The sequence below is a fragment of the Podarcis erhardii genome, assembly GCF_964252035.2.
Source record: "Podarcis erhardii genome assembly, chromosome: 6".
NCBI lineage: Eukaryota > Metazoa > Chordata > Lepidosauria > Squamata > Lacertidae > Podarcis > Podarcis erhardii.
In genome coordinates this window covers 53,671,720-53,690,931 of record NC_138510.1, presented here as the reverse complement: position 1 = coordinate 53,690,931, position 19,212 = coordinate 53,671,720, and positions in this window count along the sequence as shown.

Sequence of the window (19,212 nt, the reverse complement as noted above, 5' to 3'; positions counted from 1 at the left end):
ACCGCTAAGCTAACCATACATAGTTGATGCTGCCTGAGTCTTTAAGAAAACAAACGAATTAGGGTGTAGAGGACTAGAAAAGGGGAAAGATGGCATTACATCATTTAAGATGTCCATAAGGCAACTGTGGCCTCCATCAATAAGGTACCATCTTCAGCCAACTCCTGAACCTAAGAGTGTCTTGCTTCACCTCACTTGGTCTGTACATTTTCCAAAAAGAAACCCTTTGGCTTCTATCCACGTTAGAGTCTAGTGACTGAGGGAAGACCATAGGGAATTTTGGATGGATGACTTTGGTACAGTCACTGATTGAATGCCGTTGATTTATCGGTTAGTGATGCTTTACTGCAGTTCAGTCCATACCATCTCAGGGGAAACTGGTGGGTGTGTCTGCCTCTGGAAGGTGGGCTTCTCTTGGCCCTGCCTGTTGGCCTTGATGCAGATACACTCAGCATATTGCAGCTGCAAGGTGAACATAACCCAGAGCTGAGAGTGCAGCAGTTCCTGCCAGAGATGAAAAGGAACGCTTTGGCTGCTGCTTTCCTTGATTGCATCGCTTGCCATCACATTGCCAGTGCATCATGTTTCACTGGAGGTAAATGTGGACACAGCTGCTGCTTCCCCCAACAGCTTTTGCAGGTACGGTAGAGCTAAAAGTTAGAGCTGTGCTGCATTTTTGCAAAATATAATTTTTCTGTTATGCCTTCCTTGTCTCTCCTTGGCAAGCATTGTGATGCAGAAAGGGAATCTGTTCCTGTAAACAGGCACCTGAAGGTTCCTGGATACAACTTTAGCATGTGTTTGCATTTTTAGAAACACGCATACAAGTTTTGCTTGTGAAGCAGCTAGTACTTTCACCTTTTATGGGGCAACATGGTATGGAGCATGGTTTTTTATGTTGGGTTTTTTGTTGTTTTTTGTTTGGTTTTATTTAAGGTGCACAGCACCCTTAATAAAGGGAAGGAGCAACTTCCAAGCAGAGTTCAGCAACCTTTGCCCTCCAGAAGCACATTACGGCCCTTTTCCTTATTTTTTTGGTAACCACAATAGGGGATGTTTTGAAGCTGCCAAATCTCCAAGGCCTTATTACACTTGGCACAAAGTGCAAAGAGTTGGGGCTTCTGCAAATGCACAGCAGCAGCAGCAACAACCCTGAAGGCTTTTTTTAGTGATGGCTAACTGCAGCAATGCTGAATTAGCTAATGTGCTTCTTATTAATTTAGAGAAGCCATTTTTTCCCCTTCAGAACTAGTCATGGGATTTCAGGGGCATGGCAAGTGGAGATCTCAGGAAGCCTAATGCCTAGACCAGCCTTCTCCAACCTGGTGCCTTCCAGATGTTTTGAATGACAATTCCATTCAGCTCCAGCCACCACAACAGTGCTGGCTGTGGCTGATGGGAGTTCAAAGCACCTGGAGGGGCACCAAGTTGGGGAAAGGTGGCCTGGATCTACAAATACCTTTGTCCTTGATGGAGAGCAGAGCACAGGCCTCTCCAGATTTCATCTATATGTTTGGAGTGAGTGTTTAGTTGTGGGTAGAGGGAGGGGCTAGTTGCTTTTTGCAGCAGAAAGGCATTTCCTACCTATCAGGTCACTTTGTGTAGTCATGATCAAAGTTCAGAGCATACTTTCAAAGGGGCTACATCTACCTTAAAAGTGTTCATGAGGTGTCTTCTGAAAGGAATGGTGTTCTGCTCTTGGCACTGGCAATAGACACAGCTTCTGCCCCACCTGACCAAGTGCAAAATATTTTATGGTGAGGACATCCCAAAATCCCATGGAAACAGCATCATTGCAAGAAGATTGTAGTTTGTAACTTTGTGAGGAGGCAAGAAAAGCAGAGATGGGTTGGGGTGGTTTCGCCTGTTCAGTCTTGCAAATGCATTTGCACTTTTACTGCATTTCCTGTTCAGATATGTCAAAGGATAGCTGGAACAGTTGCTCTAAGCCACTACAGTGGTACCTTGGTTTAAGAACAGCTTAGTTTATGAACAACTTGGATTAAGAACGCTGCAAACCTGGAAGTAGGTGTTTTGGTTTGTGAACTTTGCCTTGGAAGCAGAACATGTTCTGCTTCCTGTTGAGTGTGTTCCATTTGTAAATTGAGTCCCCCGCTGCTGTGGGAAAGCACACCTTGGTTTAAGAATGCTTTGGTTTAAGGATGGACTTCAGGAATGGATTAAGTTTGTTAAACAAGGTACTACTGTACTTGCCCCTGGCAATATGCCAGTGGAAGCGGGAAGAAAAATAGCAAGGATATACCGTATTTTTCGCTCTATAACACGCACCAGACCATAACACGCATGTAGTTTTTAGAGGAGGAAAACAAGAAAAAAAATATTCCAAACGAAATAGTGGATATATGATTTTTGTGGTTCATGCTGTGGCCACAGACATGTGATCTGACAGTGAGTTTGGAGTAGCCCAATGCAAAAATCCTGAGGATCCATGTGGATCCATGCTTTGTAACCACAGAGGAGGGAAGGAAGGGGAACCATGGATCCTCTGCTCACGACTGCAGCAGATCCCCCCCGCCACCCGCAGGCATTCGCTCCATAACATGCACAGACATTTCCCCTTACTTTCTAGGAGGAAAAAAGTGAGTGTTATGGTGCAAAAAATACGGTAAATTTAATTCAGTTTTCACTGTGTGTGACTTTTAAAATAACAAGTTTTCCCTTGCCAAAAGTTTGTCTTCATAAGTTTACCTGTACTACAAGTGCTGCTTCTAAAACAACTGTTTAGGGATGGGAAATGTTTGATCTAAAGCATTTTAATCTTTAAAATATAGTCCAGCACCATGGACATGAGACTTTTGACTGAAATGGAAGCTAAATGGCCCTATGGGGGTTGTGTATCTTGCTGGCATTGGATTTCAGTGGGGTCAGCATGCCTTTCTCTGGATTACACCCAGCAGCTGCAATCCTATGCTTGCTTATCCTAAAACCTCTTGGCTTCTATGTAGCCAGGGACTTGCTTATGAGTAAACCTCCTTGGGACTGACCCAAGTGTGAAACAACTGGAATAAAATGTGTTCACATTCAGCTTCAAATTCCCATTTAAATACAAACAGTATTTAATCCCTTTGATTGCAGTGACTTCTTCTCGACAAACTTTGCAAACAAGTCCAAGGATCATAACCCCTGACCTTGCTCTTTGCAAACTATGCGGGAAAGGATAGCTAAAAGTTCATCAACTGTTCTTCTCTTCCAGTTTATTTCAGCCAGAATCTTTCTGGTTGTTAGTGACAGCATGCTTGATGCTTTGTCTGATCATGGAAATTACTATTTTATTGTAGCTTCTGGAGGGTTTGGGGGTTATTTTGGTGGTGGTGGGAAATTGGAGAGGAGAGGGTTCTATTGCAAAGCAGCTAACATTTTTCAGACCAACAGATGCCTAGGTAACATGCGATCAGTTGCCATCAGTTTTTCTTGTTTCTGCTGTTCCCCAAACTATCCACTGATAATGCACAACGACATCAGAATGTAAAGCTGTCACACCCTGTGGATGTTGGTACCATATGTTAGGCTACTTGGTGCCAGGTGCTTCAAACTGGTGTAACTGTCCTCTTAAATGATACCATCTAGGACTGAATTAGACATTTTTGCCACTATTTGGTTTTCACTTGCTCTTCTATCTCATTCTTTATTCCTTGCCACCACCAGCACTCTTGTTTTCCTGTAGTTGTCTTTAACTTAATGCAAAGGGCAATGCAGTTTCCTGGGCTGGGTGCACCTTATTCCCTGGACAGACTTGGATTTCATTTGCATGCAGCAACAGGCAAGCACAGAGGCTGCTGTGTGCAGGGTGACCGACTGCTTTTGGGAATCCAGTTCTGTGTGTGTTGGTTTTTTTGTTTTCCGAAAATAAAGGTGGCGGAACTACTAGCCTATCCTTTCTTTTCCCTACTTCCATGGATGGTCATATCTTGCACCGCAGAAAAGCCTGCATATTTTTAAACGTTTCTCAGGAAAAATGCTGCCTTCACCCGTAACCAGTGGGCACAAATGATAAAACGCTTCCCCAGTTATATAAGGTTTCCTGGCTGATCATCTCAAGGCAAAACTTAAAAGTGTGACCAGGTGCATCTCTGTTTAATGGCAGCTGCCCATAAGCATATTTTGAGAGGAGAGAAAGGCCAGTTACACACAAACCATGGTTAACTTCTTTTTAGAGTCCTGCATTAACCACAGAGCCTAGGACTTACCAATCAGAAGGTCGGCGGTTCGAATCCCTGCGGCAGGGTGAGCTCCCGTTGCTCAGTCCCAGCTCCTGCCAACCTAGCAGTTCAAAAGCACGTCAAAGTGCAAGTAGATAAATAGGTACCGCTCCGGCGGGAAGGTAAACGGTGTTTCCGTGTGCTGCTCTGGTTCGCCGGAAGCGGCTTAGTCATGCTGGCCACATGACCCGGAAGCTGGACGCCGGCTCCCTTGGCCAATAAAGCGAGATGAGCACCACAACCCCAGAGTCTGTGACGACTGGACCTAATGGTCAGGGGTCCCTTTACCTTTACCTTATTAAAAGGCCTTTAGTATTGAGAGCGCAATTGAGCGTCAAGAACATTGGCCTTGAAACGGGAAACGTCTGTTCCAATTTCACGTTGCACACAGTCTCACTTGGTGGCTTCTACAAAGGAAGAACACACTTAAGATTTATAAAGTCCCTGGAACTCTCTGCATGGTTAATAGATAAAAATGAGCTTAGAACAAGGAGATCCTTTAGAGTAGAACATGGGGAACCCTTTTCCGCCTGAGGGTTGCATTTCCTCCTATGCAACCTTCCCAGGACCACTTGCACTCTCAGCCCTATATCTTTGCCATCTTCTCATTCCTAACTGAAAAAACCTTTGGCCCCTCCAACTTTGCCCTGTGATGCAAAATCAGGCAATTACTGTGTGGCTCCACTAGAGGTACTCAGTCTTGCATAATGTCCAAAAGATAAACTTGAAAAAGTACCATCTATTTGCTTAAACAGGAGAAGGAAGCAACTCCTGCTTTTGCAAGACTGACTTCTTTTTTAACTACCAGGAAATACTACTATACTGCATCATGGTCAAAGGCTTATCAGTGGGATGTGATCATGGCATCAGCTGTATGGTCTTTGATCTTCCTGCTTTCCTATCCTTGCTTTGCAGTACACCAAGAATATGTGTTGTGAGTCTGGCTGAAGGCAAAATGGATTGGTGGTAAACTTCAGTGCAGTTCTTGGAAGTAGATAGAGTAAATGTATCCAGGTGTCTGTGAAAAGTCTCTCCTGTCAGTCCTGTGGACTACAAATCCTGGCCATTGGCCATGCTGGCTGGGAGTGATGGGTGTTGTAGTGCAGCTACAACTATTAGGATATGAGTGTTGCTTATGTTCATATTATGGTGCAACACGCTCCCTTTGCATCGTTTATCCGGTCAGCAAACACAGCTGTGCTCAAGTTGATTTAAAAGAGATTTACTTTGGAATAATTTAGTGCAGAGATCATCATATATTTTGGTCCAGGTGGCACATTTTAAATTCTGAGAGAGTGCCGGGGGTGCCAGCCACAACATGGCTGCCATGAGGGGCATGGCATAACACAAAATTAGACAAGAGTACAATAGCTCTGAAGCATGGAATCAGAGTTGGAAGGGATCCCAAGGCTCATTTAGTCCAACTCCCAGTTTTTCCCCTAGTTGTAGTTCCATCTGAGAAGAGGCTTAACCTGTTGAATTTCTGCCAAGAAAATTAGAATCAAAAGGTCAGGTGCATTAAAAGGGAGCAAGGAAGTGCAGCTCTTTAGGACCCATGGGATTCCTATTGCCTGGTGCCCAAACTCACTTATCAATCACAGCTCCTGGCTTCAATCATTGGCAAAAAACTACTGACAGGCAAGAGCAGCTAGACTGGCTTGTTTCACATAAATCTCTTAGAAGGCTATCTACCCCTTTCAACAATGGATAGCATCCCTTTGCTTCTATCCACTGATCTGTCATCTTGGTACGACTCAGCCATAGTGCCTTGCATAGCACAATGTAAGGCAATTATAAGGAAAATATCATTTTGATCATATGACAAGTCACCATTAGGGACTTAGGGAAGGGAGGGGGTGAATGGGGCTTCACTTGTTGGTGTTTTTGGTTTGTATTTTTCATATATATTCCACTAACTCTCTCTCTCTCTCTCTCTCTCTCTCTCTCTCTCTCTCTCTCTCTCTGAGTGTGTGTGTGTGTGTGTGTGTGTGTAATATAAGAGGACTAGAGACCTTTTTTAAAAAAATGACAGCTCAGAGTCTGGGGCACCATGGTGCCCATGGGCACTGGGTTGGTGATCCCTGCTTTAGCACTTTCTTGACCATGCATATTGCCCTTTATGGGTTTGTACTAGATACGGCTGGTAAAATTTGCCTATGACAAACGATTATTCTGCCTAGGTGCCCATTCTTATGCGTGTCTCTTATTCGTGCCTTCTCAGAAGTAAGGCTTACTTAGTTTAATGGGACTTACTCCCAGGCGGATAGGATTGCAGCCTTTGCGCTCTTAGGGTTATGACAATGGTCTTAAAGTCCATGTAAATTAGAAACTGGAACAATCTACAGGAAATTCTTGAAGGGGTCAGAGAAACCAACACCCATTTGGCTGCGTGTTTCCTTTTAGAACATTTTATTACGAACTTCCTGTGTTTCTACTTGTCCCTCACTCGAATGTTATAGCTTCCTTATTGTACAAGAGAGTTGCAGTTTCTACTGACACAGTTCTCCAGCCGCTGCCCAGAATAAACTTGTCAAAAAGTGACAGAAAATTCCTGTAGACCAAGGAAGTAAACCAGTGATTTACTGAAGAAATCCCCATGTAATGGATGTCCCTGCTGCTGCAATCCCACAAAGGCTGAATTAACAAAAGTATTCAGGTGCCTTTTGTGGCCCTCCATATATTTCTATAAGATCAAGTGTTTAAATGGTAATTCGGTAACTTCTCTTGTTGTTGTAGATGCAGTCTGGAAAAGGGGTTGAAATTAGTACCTGATGTCAATATCGGATTTGACAAATCCCCCCTCACTCTCCTAATTCTGCATGACCACAAGCAAGAGAGTAAAAGTGCTTGTTTGCTTTAAAAAAAAATATAATTAACTGCAGCTTGTCCTTTTGCCTGTACCGGCATTAATTACAGTTTGAAACTAGCCAAGTTAAAACCATTGATTACAAAGCTGGCTTGTTTCAACAAACCATAGTCAAAATTGCCCCACATTTTAGGATTCAGATATAATCCTAAACCACAGTTATACAGAAATGAAAGCAAACTTTGATTCCCCTCCTCCTGCATTTGAGATTCGCTGTGCCTTGCTCCTGTCAAGATAAGCCATTGTTTGTTGTGATGCTCAAACTGTCCCATAGTGTGCAGTCAACTTGTGGGTCCAGAGGATTGTGTAGGTAAAGTACCATATTTTTCCGAGTATAAGACTAGGTTTCCCCCCTAAAAAATAATGTACAAAATTTGGAGGCATCTTATCCACAGATAGATCTCCCCCATTTCCTTAAATCGGAATCCCCCAAAATAAGGGGCGTCTTATACATGGGGGCATCTTATAAACAGAAAAATATGGTATATCTGCTTACTGTGGCATCACGGAGTTGGTTGGGTAGTTAATTAGTTTAGGCAATTCATTTCATTTCATATGTCATTCAGTTTCTCAGTCCAAGGGTGTGTTCTTTTTCCCACAAACACTATCAATACCATTTTTTCCTGTTGTATTTTCTCTCCTACCATTATTACATTAACCAGTGCAAAGCAGCATTAAGAAGCAAGAACTGTGAGTGAAAAAGGTGATAAGGAGTAGAAAAATCAATATATTGTGAGCTAATGGCACTAGGAGCAAACACCTAAGGGCACTTAAAACTGATGCCTGGATAAAATTGGCTTTTGACAGGTGATGTAGCTCAAGGGCACAGCCGCTGGATTTGGTACTGGGTGGCATTTTCTACTAGGCTACAAGAGCCTGTGGTGTATGATGCATAAATTGCTATCTCTAGCAGGAACCCAAACTTTTGCTCTGGTGAATTGGTTTTGCAAATTGGCTAGGTCTGACGCAGGTAATTCAAGCTGGTTTGCATCCATGATAAATATACATAGGTTAATTTATCACAGGCTCAAAGCAGGTAATGTCATTGTAAACGAAGGGGGGAAACTACACTAGAAGCAACACCATAATACAACTAAAATAGGTCCAATCTATGGTTAATCCAAGTACAAATAGAGAAATCTTAATCACGTCTGGAAAATAATGTGTAGATTGGGCTTTGGGCTTTCAAGAAGGAAGTTTGAACCAGTGCCACTACATTTTGGGGGGTTGGTGAAGGAGAGATGATGGGGGGAGTGTTAGAAACTTCCAAGGGAATACAAAGCACCCCAAAATTTTGAGCTTTCGTTTAAAAAGCAAGGTTGGCTCCAGCCCTCTCTGAGTTTATACAATTGGATCCCTAACAACTTTTGAACTATGAGGAAATCAGTTTGCCCATTGCGCTGTACCTTGGGGGAGCCTTTCAGGAGAATATAAACATCTATAAACTCAACTTTACTTTAAAAAAAAAAAGTCAGCAAACTACATTAATGTGATGTATTAGCTTCTCTATAGTAAATAACTCCCAGACATTTTGTCTTTACTCCTGGGCTTTAGTAGGCAATAAGGAACAGTTCCCTTTACACGATAACATCTTTATATAGCTATGTACTCTGTTTACAAAAGCAGTGAATAATGATCAATCTGATTTTTCAAAAGGAACACTAAAGGCAGAATTCAAAGAGCTGTACACTGTATTTATTGCTTGCTTGCTTGCTTGCTTGCTTGCTTCATTGCATTGCATTGCATTTCCATCCCATCTTTCCACCAAGGAGCTCAAGGTAGTATTCATAGTTTCTCCTCATTTTATCCTTACAACAACCCTGTGAGGTAGGTTAGGAAGGCTTAGAGTGAGTGGCCGGCCCAAGATCACTCAGTGAGCTTCATGGGGATTTAAACCCTGATCTCGCAGGTCCTAGTCCAAACTACGCCTCATTGGCTCTTGTATAGAGCTTCCATTCACCTAGTGAAGCTTGCCCTCTGTATATTTCTGACACAGCAATATTATGTGGTTGAAGACTGGAAGGGAATAAAACAGAGAGGGAAGGAGCCACGTAGACCACCTTAAGCTCCAGAGAGAGAGAGAGAGAGAGAGAGAGAGAGAGAGAGAGAGAGAGAATAGAATAGAATAGAATAGAATAGAATAGAATAGAATAGAATAGAATTAGAATTAGAATTAGAATTAGAATTAGAATTAGAATTAGAATTAGAATTAGAATTAGAATTAGAATTAGAATAGAATAAGAATTAGAATAGAATAGAAATCTAATAAAATAAATGCCACTATGAATGGATGGCAGAATTTAACAAATGGATGTAAATACATAAGCAGAACAGTTTCCGTACACACAGCAGTAAATACTTGGCAAGCAAAGTCAGCCCCTTTGTGAACTATTGGAACTTGCTTTGTGGACATGTGGACCTATCTGCACTCTCCATTTAGAGCAGCAATAAGCATGGCTTCCCCTGAAGAATCCTGTGAACTGTAGTTTGTGAAGGGTTCATAGAGTTGTTAGGAGGCTCCTATTCCCCCTCACAGAGTCTCTCTTCCCAGGAAACTCTAGAAAGTGTAGCTCTGTAAAGCCAAATTCAAAAAGCACAAACTTTTCAATGCAAAGTTTTGGGGAGTGTAATGAAGAGCACGCACCCAGTTCTCCTGTTTAAAAAGTGGACATGGTTTGCCCAAAATGGTGGGCAAATCACCAAGGTCTGAAGGGCCAGATTAGATCTGTGGGCCCAGGGCTCCACACCACTGGTCTACACAGACTGATAGCATCCCTCCAGAATTTCCATCACTGGTTTCTCCCACCTCTTTCTGGAGATGATGGAGACTGAACTTCGAACCATCTGAATGCAAAGCAGATGCTCTGCAAATAATCTGCAGTCCTTTTTCTTAATTATTAGGGATAATGGCAGCTGTGGTCCAGAAACACCGGAAAGACTATAGGTTCACCACACAGACTGCTACAAGGCATCGGAACCACAGTGTTGTTTTTCTATAGTCCTGCCTGTTGCCATAATATTTCTTCTCAGCCTCTTCATGAAAGAGCTTGTTTTCTAAATGGTGAGGAACTGTAGGCAAGCATGAGTTTTAACATCAAACTGAACCAATCCTGCTGCCTCAAAGTGTTTTGTTTTTTAATTGTTATGTTTCTCGTTCTTGCAGCACACAACCGTATCCTTTTAATTGGTAACTTTTTCTGGTTTAATGATAAACCTAATATAGCCAATGTCTGCGTCATGGAGTCTTAATATACTCTGAAGGGCTTGTTCTATTCTGTTATCATCAAATAAAATCCAGCTGGGATTTTGAAGAAAACTAATGGGAATTTTTTTGTGGGGGTTTTGCAATTTGTGAGTTCCCTCATTTACATTCAGATCCCCTGAGAACTTCTGAAAACTTTTGACTGAGCTTAATGAAATGAAGTTCAGTCAAACCATGTTGAAACAGACTGTGTGTTAACTGTAACAACAAACAAATCACTTGTCGCATAAGGATCTGACATTGCACAGGTAATAAACAGAAAAAAACTGATGAATAACAAATCCTAAGTAAAATAGAGAATTAAGTGATATTTAAGAAATAAGTACATGACAATTATTCTCATTTTACAGATTGGATATGGCAGGAAGTGATATGCCAAAGGTTACCTAACAAATCCAAGTCGACCAAGCATTAAAACCAAGGTGAACAAGAAAGTAAATGAATAATGAATGATATATTTAAAGGGAAATTGAAACAAGAATTGCAAAAAAAACAGAGAGCCTCCAAAATGAACCAAAAACCAAAAGAGAATGTGTCTATTGAAGAAAAAGATTGCTTTCCAATTTGCTTTAATGCAATTTGCTTTGAAAATAAAATCCATTTTTTTCAGCATCTTGTGACGTGTTCTCTTTGGTTTACAGGAAAATTGAACCCATTTTCATGGCAATAGCTATTCAAATATATGCTGGAATATTTGCATAAGGAACTCTGTAATTCTATTAGGCGTTCAGCTCCATATGTGTGAAATGAAATATGGTCCCCTTGACAATGATGTTTGTGCTCCAGAAACTATCCCAGCCAAAGCAGTTCACACATTGTTTTGGAAAGTGCAAATTAAGCAGGTTTGCTTTTAATGAATCAAAATTTTCCCCCATCACTTGTTAAGTGTTGCCCTTCTCTGTTGTCATTTGAATTGCATACTATGGGTTCTTGCTTAGCTCCTCTTCAGCAACCTCCTAATACTTAATGTAAAGTTCAGCGCACTAATTTTTTGTTGCTAGGAAAGTTTATCACCTCCTGTAAGAAAGAATAAGGTTCCGCCTAGACAACTGAGTTTCCCACCAAAAGTAGTCATGATTTGGGAAACGTACAAGATAACCTGCTAGTTATTTCTCACAAGGGTCATGGTCCTCCCCACTTTAAACTGGGCAAGGTAAACAAAATAGCAAACATACAGGAACTTGGAGGAAATAAAGAGTCGTATGAAGGAATAAAGGTGTTTTGACTCTCATCCAGGAAGACCTTTCCACTCTCCTTAAAGATAAAGGGACCCCTGGCCATTAGGTCCAGTCATGGCCGACTCTGGGGTTGCGGTGCTCATCTCGCTTTATTGGCCGAGAGAGCCGGCATACAGTTTCCGGGTCATGTGGCCAGCGTGACTAAGCCGCTTCTGGCAAACCAGAGCAGCGCATGGAAACGCCGTTTACCTTCCCGCCGGAGTGGTACCTATTTATCTACTTGCACTTTGACGTGCTTTCAAACTGCTAGGTTGGCAGGAGCAGGGACCGAACAACGGGAGCTCACCCCATCACGGGATTCAAACTGCCGACCTTCTGATCGGCAAGTCCTAGGCTCTTGTGTTTTAACCCACAGCCCCACCTGCATCCCTCTCCTTAAAGATACCTTGATCCAAAATACTACTTTAACTCCAGAATTTAATGACTGGGTAGCTCACAAGCTTCAGCAGGACCCACTTTTCACCCTACGTTCTCAAGGACCAGCTTCACGCTTTGCTGGACTACGGACCAAGCGACTGGTAAGAGAGATGCTGTAGTCTTGCTGGTGCAGGATATGAATGGGGAGAGCGTAACTCTCACATGGAAGGTACGTATCTCTGATCCCTGGCTTAAGTTCCACTAACTTCAGCACAAGGTATACCCTTCCCCTCTTTCTTTACTTATTTTATTCTGTGAACTGCCCCGAGACCTCCAGCGGTATATAAATTCAATAAATAATAAATACCGTATTTTTCGCCCTATAGGATGCACTGGCCCATAGGACACACCTAGGTTTTTTTGGGGGGGGGATAAAGAAAAAAAATTATCCCCCCCCCCAGCCGCAGCTTCAGTGCACCCCGCGCTCCGGGCAGCAGGCTGCTATCCACAGCCTAGGGATATCTGCCCTGCGGATATCTGCCCGAAGTGCGGGGTGCTCTGCTTCAGTGCGCCCCGTGCTCCGGGCAGCTGGCTGCTATCTGCAGCCTAGGGAGCCCTGTGGGAACTCCCGTGGGCTCCCCAGGCTTGCTGATAGCTTCCTGAAGCCTGGAGAGCGAGAGGGGTCGGTGCGCACCGAACCCTCTCGCTCTCCAAGCTTCAGCGAAAGCCTGCATTTGCCCCATAGGATGCACACAGATTTCCCTTTCATTTTTGGAGGGGAAAAAGTGCATCCTATAGGGTGAAAAATACGGTAAATAGTGTGAGTCTGTGGCCCAATGCTGCACTCACTCTGCAGGCTTTGGGTAGTTAGGGATTCTTTTACTTTTAAGCTCAAAGTATGTCTGTGTTGTATGATCTTCTGCCTGTATGTATGCAATCTTGCTGTCTGAAGCAGCATCCATATACTCTTGTCTCTCTCATTTGATGTTACACACCAATTTTTATTTCCTGACATGTGAATTTCTTATTGGACATAAGGTTAAGGACAGAAACACATATTCATAAGGGATGCTTGCATTGACTTCAGCAAAAGATCCTAAATCTTTCAGGGGGTGTTGCATAGGGAACAGGTGGACACACATGTGGGTTCACAGGTACACTTTGTAGGAAAAGGACTACCCCAAGGTAAATTTGTGAGGCAACAGAGCACACAAAATCTTACTCCAGTCTTCTGACCCAGGGTATTAGTGAATATCATCGCAGAACATGCAAGTAAAGTTGTTTAAACACATGATCACATTACCTGCTGCTGTTCTAAACCTCCTTTGTGTCGCAGAGCTATTGAATAGCAGTTTTATCTTACAGCAAATATTTGCACGGCTATTTATCTTCCCTCTCTGGGAACATGCTACTCACTATTGCTCTAGTTAAATTGTGATAAGCTCATGGCATCCAGGGTGTGGTGATCAAGTCTTTGAAAAGTCTCAAAGACTTTTCAAGCGGACTATAATGAACACGGATTACGGATTGATCCACCAAATAAATCCTGTATTCTGAAAGAGACTGACAAGGAATACTTTTTTGTGCTCATCTCTAAATGTATATATTTGCTCCTTCCTCTGAGGCCAGTAAGTATCCTGTCCTGTCCTCAGTTCCCATATTGCTGGTAGTGTTAACAGCAGTTTGACATCTAAATCCTTGCATGATGGTTTCCCAATAGTCGTCAACAGTATAAGCCAGTCCTTACTTCAAATCTCACCTCAGCAATGTACTCTGTTTGTGGCCACCCCCCTTTGACAGTCCACTCTCTCCCCAAATCTGGGTCATCCATCTGTAAATGGATTTAATAATAGTAGCCTCTGAAAGAATGTATCCAATTTCAACAAGAAAGAAAAGTGGGAGGCATCTAAAAAAACTGGTGTGGCTCCATAAAGAGCTTACAAATTAGCTAAGATTTAAGAAGGGCATGCATGTATAAGAAATGGAAGAAAAGGGAAATCACGAAGAAGAGTATATATGAGTAGCCAACAGTTGCAGGAAGGTCATCAGGCAGCCCAAAATTCAGAATGAGCGCAGGCTTGCAAGAGTGGCTAAAAATAATTTTAAAATGTTCCTTTGGCTGTGTTCAAAGCAAGAGGAAGAACAAGTTGCTTACATGTGGCATTATAGTCTTTGGAGTTCCTAGTCTCCAAGCTCACAAGCCAAATAAAAGAAAGGGGAAATGTGTGCATACAAAAATAAACCCACAGCCTGACCCCCAAGTCAACCACACCAATGGATCGCTTTCCCTCTCACCCACAGCAAAGTGTGAGGGTCACATGATCGAGGGTGTTTCACAACTCTAGTGACATCACTGACACGCTAACTCCAGTTTGCTAACTATAGCAACCTTTTATCACACTCATTTCCTATTGCAAGTGTCCTGGAAAGAGACCTTTTTAATGCCGTTCAAGCTGCTGTATACGTGGAAAGTCCAGTCAGACTATATCCAGTTTCATTTCCTCATACCATCTCATGACACCTCTAGGTTGTCCTAGTATTTGTTGCTGCTGTTTGGATTTCCTCTTGATCAAGATTTTTTTGTTCTTAAGGATTACAAAGAGTAAGGCTGCCATGTCCTCTAACCTCTGTGTGCCATTCCATCTGAGGCAAGGGGTCAGAACAGTCCCAATGCAATCCTAATTGCTACAGTCACTACCACATTGACCTTGCTTGCTAAGCATTGCAGCATTGTAGGAAACGTAACATTGCAGTAAAGTAGGAAAAGGAAACCAGGGGCAAGAAGCCTGTGGCCCTCCAGGGGTTACTGGACTACAGCTCCTGGCATTTCTTTCCTTTCTTTCTGTAAAGTTTTCATTTCATTTTATGGTGGATATAAAATGGAGAGAACAATTATAGCAACAGACGAAAATTAAAAGACAAAAAACAAAACTATAAAATAGGCATGGACTCCTAAGTGGTGCAGCTAGCATATTTGCAAAAGCTCAGCATGGTCTGGTACAGTTTCAGATTGGGTGGGGGACCGTGTCTTGCGGTTGGACTAGAGTTGGTTCCCATCCAACTCTATGATTCTATGACTCCATATCTGAGTGGTGATATTGCGCATGGGTTTAAATAACCAAGTCCAAGTAAAGACTAACTCCTGACATTTTTGACCATTGGTTGGGCTGCCTGTCTGATAGGAGCTAGAATACAACAACATCTTGAGGATCATCTAGCCCCTCCCCATCTGTGAAATAGATCAATGCATATATCAGCATAGGATTGTAGAGCTGGAAGGGTCATCTAGTCCAACCTCCTGCAAACCAGGAGTCTTAACACTCAGTCTCCCATCCAATTAGAAACCATACCAGACCCTGCTTAGCTTTGAAAAGGTGCTAGTAGGTTTATTGCTGCACCACCAGGAGGTGCCCAGAATCTCATGTTCAACCCAGTGCTGGGTTTTTAATCTGTGTAAACAGGATGTTATTAAAAATGCATGTGTATCCTGTAATTTGTTATAAGACACTGTTTCTCAACTGAGCTTCACACAGGTTGGAGTTATAAAGATGTTCCCAGTTCATCTTTAGCCAAGGTGTTAAGACCTTTGTGTGGGGTAAATATATCCCTGTCCCAGCAAGACCCCCTGGTGTGAACACAAACAGAAATGAATACAACACTAATGAAGCTGTGCTGATATGAAGTGCTCAGTGGGATAGAGTTGTGAAATAGCGGGAAAACTTCATGGGGTGGGGATTTCACTGGCAGTAATGTGGACATACCCCTTGCCTGGTGAAAAGAGAGCATGCCATCATGCCATAGAGGAGAGAGAGAGAGAGAGAGATGGGTAGATAACAGAAAATGGGTTAGAACAGGGATGGGGAACCTGTGGTCCTTCAGATGTTGGACTACATTTCCCATCAGCCCCTGCCAGCATGGTCAGTGATAAAGGACAATGGGAGTTCTAGTCCAGTAACATCTGAAGCCAAAGGTTCCCAATCCTTGGGTTAGAAAGGGGGGGGGACTGTTAAAAGTTCTAAGAAAAAGCTTTCCCCATGGTTAACGTATTAACATTGTGTGGCCCTCTACAAATTAATATACAGGGATTTGAATTGTGCCCTCCTGATCTTATTTGTAAACCCCCCTGGGAGTCTTTTTCCCCCTTCACCAGCAGAAGGGGAGAGTAAAAAAATGTTTCATGTCAGTTGTTTGGGACTACAGCTCCCATCAGCTCCAACCAGCACAACCAGAGGCTACCAGGTGGAAGATGTCAGCTTTAAAGGAAGGGAAGGAGAAGGAAGAAGAATCAGGGTTCAAGGCACTTTGTGTGTTTGCCCTGAGAAGGCAAACAAAACCCTGTTTCAGTTCAAGGTGACTGCCGGGTGAGCAAGCAACCTTCAGCACTCCAGGAAATAAGATGTCTTTAATAACTGCTGTGCCCTTGGAAACCTGTTTTCTGTGGGTGGGGTTGAGAACGAGGTAGAAAGAACACTGCAGGAGTTGAATTGGAATAGGGCCACACAGGCTCATAGAAAAGAAGCCTGCCATTATGGAGATTTCCCAAGGCAGCCTTCCTTTGAAATATTGGGGCAATCTAAGAAGGTACAAATTCTACCATGTAAGCCAACTCCATGGCTTGCGACTGGTCACCAGGCTATTTATTGCCCCTTCAAAACTGCTGTTTATTCCACAGGAGCAAAATTACAGGTATATGCATTACATCTTTTCTGTATTGGCCCTAACATGTCTTTTTTTTTGGAGGGGGAGGTTATAACCTCAAGCTAGCGATCAGAAAAGGACAGAAATCTGCATCAATCTGAAATGAGACACAGGGAAACCAGAGGAAAGGAGTGGTGACTCATCACAAGAGGTGGCATGAAATCAGCTTGGAACATTGTCTAATGAAGTGTACATGGTCAACATTTCTCTCCTGCCAAGCAGCAGGAGCATCACCCATAACCAATCAATTAAAAAGTGGATTTACCTATTTTTGTCATAATAGAGAGGCAGGACTCATGCTCATGTTTTTGCAGGCTTTTCATTATCCAGCAACCATCCTTACCTGATTGTATCAAAGACAATACATTGCAGGGAGGAAGCCAAAACAGGGCAATGCCTGAGAAGTGATGGTGGTAGAATAAATATGTTTTTGCAAATCAGGTGCAGGGTTATTTATCTGCAACCACATCCTGTCCCTTCTTTCTCTCATGCGTGCAATGTGATGTTTTGTCCAAAGATCTTTACAAAATGGGCCTCCCACTGATCCTCAGTGGGCTCTAGCAAAGCAGACAGACACCAGCATTTCCATGTCAACACAGCACCATTTGCATGGCTTTGCAAATGTGGTAGGTGCAGGGCAGTAAAAGAACAAATCACCAGCTATGCTGAGGACACAGCTGATATTGTGCTGGTTTCATTGCAGCAGAGTCAATGAATAACTCCAAGAGCAGTGCCACACTAGAGTCAGCTGAGCTCTAACTTCTCCATGGTTGCTACTGTGATATGGCACATTTCTCGGCTGCTGTCCTCAGAACCTCAGTCCGGGGAAAATTAGTCAGGTCTATGAAATCAATTGGACTTGCTAGTCACAAATTGCTTGCCATGTTGGTTTTAAGAAAACTTAGGTACAACTTGCTTTTCATAAAGCAGCCTTTACCAACATGGTGTCCTCCAGATTTTTTGGGCCACAACTCCCATCATCCCTGACCATTAGCCATGCTAGCTAGGGCTAATGGGAGTTGTGGTCCAAAACACTCAGGGGAAGGCTGCTGTAGATAGCTGCCATTATATTCAGCAATGCTCTGTACGCTGTCTATTTCGACATATCACAAGGCTTAATATTTCAGTTTTTTAATTAGCAAAGACCTTCAAGGCAGTTCCCCACAATAAATGTAAATGGGGTTGAACTTAATCTGAGTTATAATGCAAGTATAAAAGCTACACTGACAAGCATTTTCCAAGTTAGACTGCTGCAGCAACAGCAAGGAAGTGTTTTGTGGCAAGTTAAACATCTGTCTACTTCATCAGATGCATGAAATGGAATCCTGAGATGCAGACGCACATATACAGGTGGAGGGGGGGGGGAGAGACTATAAAAAGAGAAGTCAGAAGAAAACAACATTCAGAAAAGTACAGAGAGCGATAATTACATATTTAACAGTGACTGTTCTCAAAATACAGTTGTTGACAGCACAGAAATCCTGTTATCGTTAAAACAATTAGCACATATAGTGTGATAAAAATCCACGGTGCCAATTCAATCCATGTACATGGCTAGCATGTATGTTTGATTACTCTTCCACCATTCATCCTGCATTAACAAAATGGTACAAAAATAGAACACAAGAAGCTCAAAAGGTTTTAAGAGGGGGCACGTCTGTAACATGCAATTACATTTCTCAGATATTGCTTTACAGTGTCAGCTCCCCTGCTGTCTTTTGGAGGCAATCAGGTAAGGTTGTCATTGGATAACAATAGGGAACATTACTCTGCCTGTTTGTGATAGTATTGAATCTCCACTACACAGAAAGAGTTCAGACCTATATGAGGTGGGGTCTGTCTTGTCAACCCATTCAGTTTATGATGTGTGATTTTCATGCAACACCACCCTACCCATCACCCCACATGGCAACGATATGACGTGGACCAACAAAACTCTGTCAAGCATAAAGCTCTTTGAATAACCTTGGGCTGGTTGCTATGTGATAGACTCATTTGCTTTGCAAGATTGCAGCCAGGATAAAGAGGGAAACACCTCCCCACCATGTATTACTCTGAGTTCTTTGGAGAAGGGAGTGTTGGCCAGAAATATGATACTTGCTTATAATAATAGTAAATGAATTGTGGATGACAACCTAATTGTCACTTCTAGTCAGTCAGAGGATCAGGAACATTTTCTTCTAGATTCGTTTGTATGGGACAATTTTATAATTTCCCCACTCTCCATTCTTCCTTATATCTACAGCAGAAAGTTACTCACCACCTTTATTTTTCAATTTTGTTGTTCTGTATGGGACAACGACAATAAAGATTATCGTATTGTATTTCACAACCTCTGTGGCATATGCAAAATCAGCTTCTCTGGAATGGAAGAAACTTCAAGTTCATTTGCATTTGTAAACACTGTTTAATTTTTTTCAGAGCAATTGCATATCAGTGTGAACCAGATGGTACACAGGAACAGCAGCAGATACTCATATGAACATAGCTGGGATGAGTGGGTGTTTTCTCTGCGCATTGCCTGGCTCATGGTAACATTCAGGGTTGGCCCTTCCATTAGGTAAATGAGGA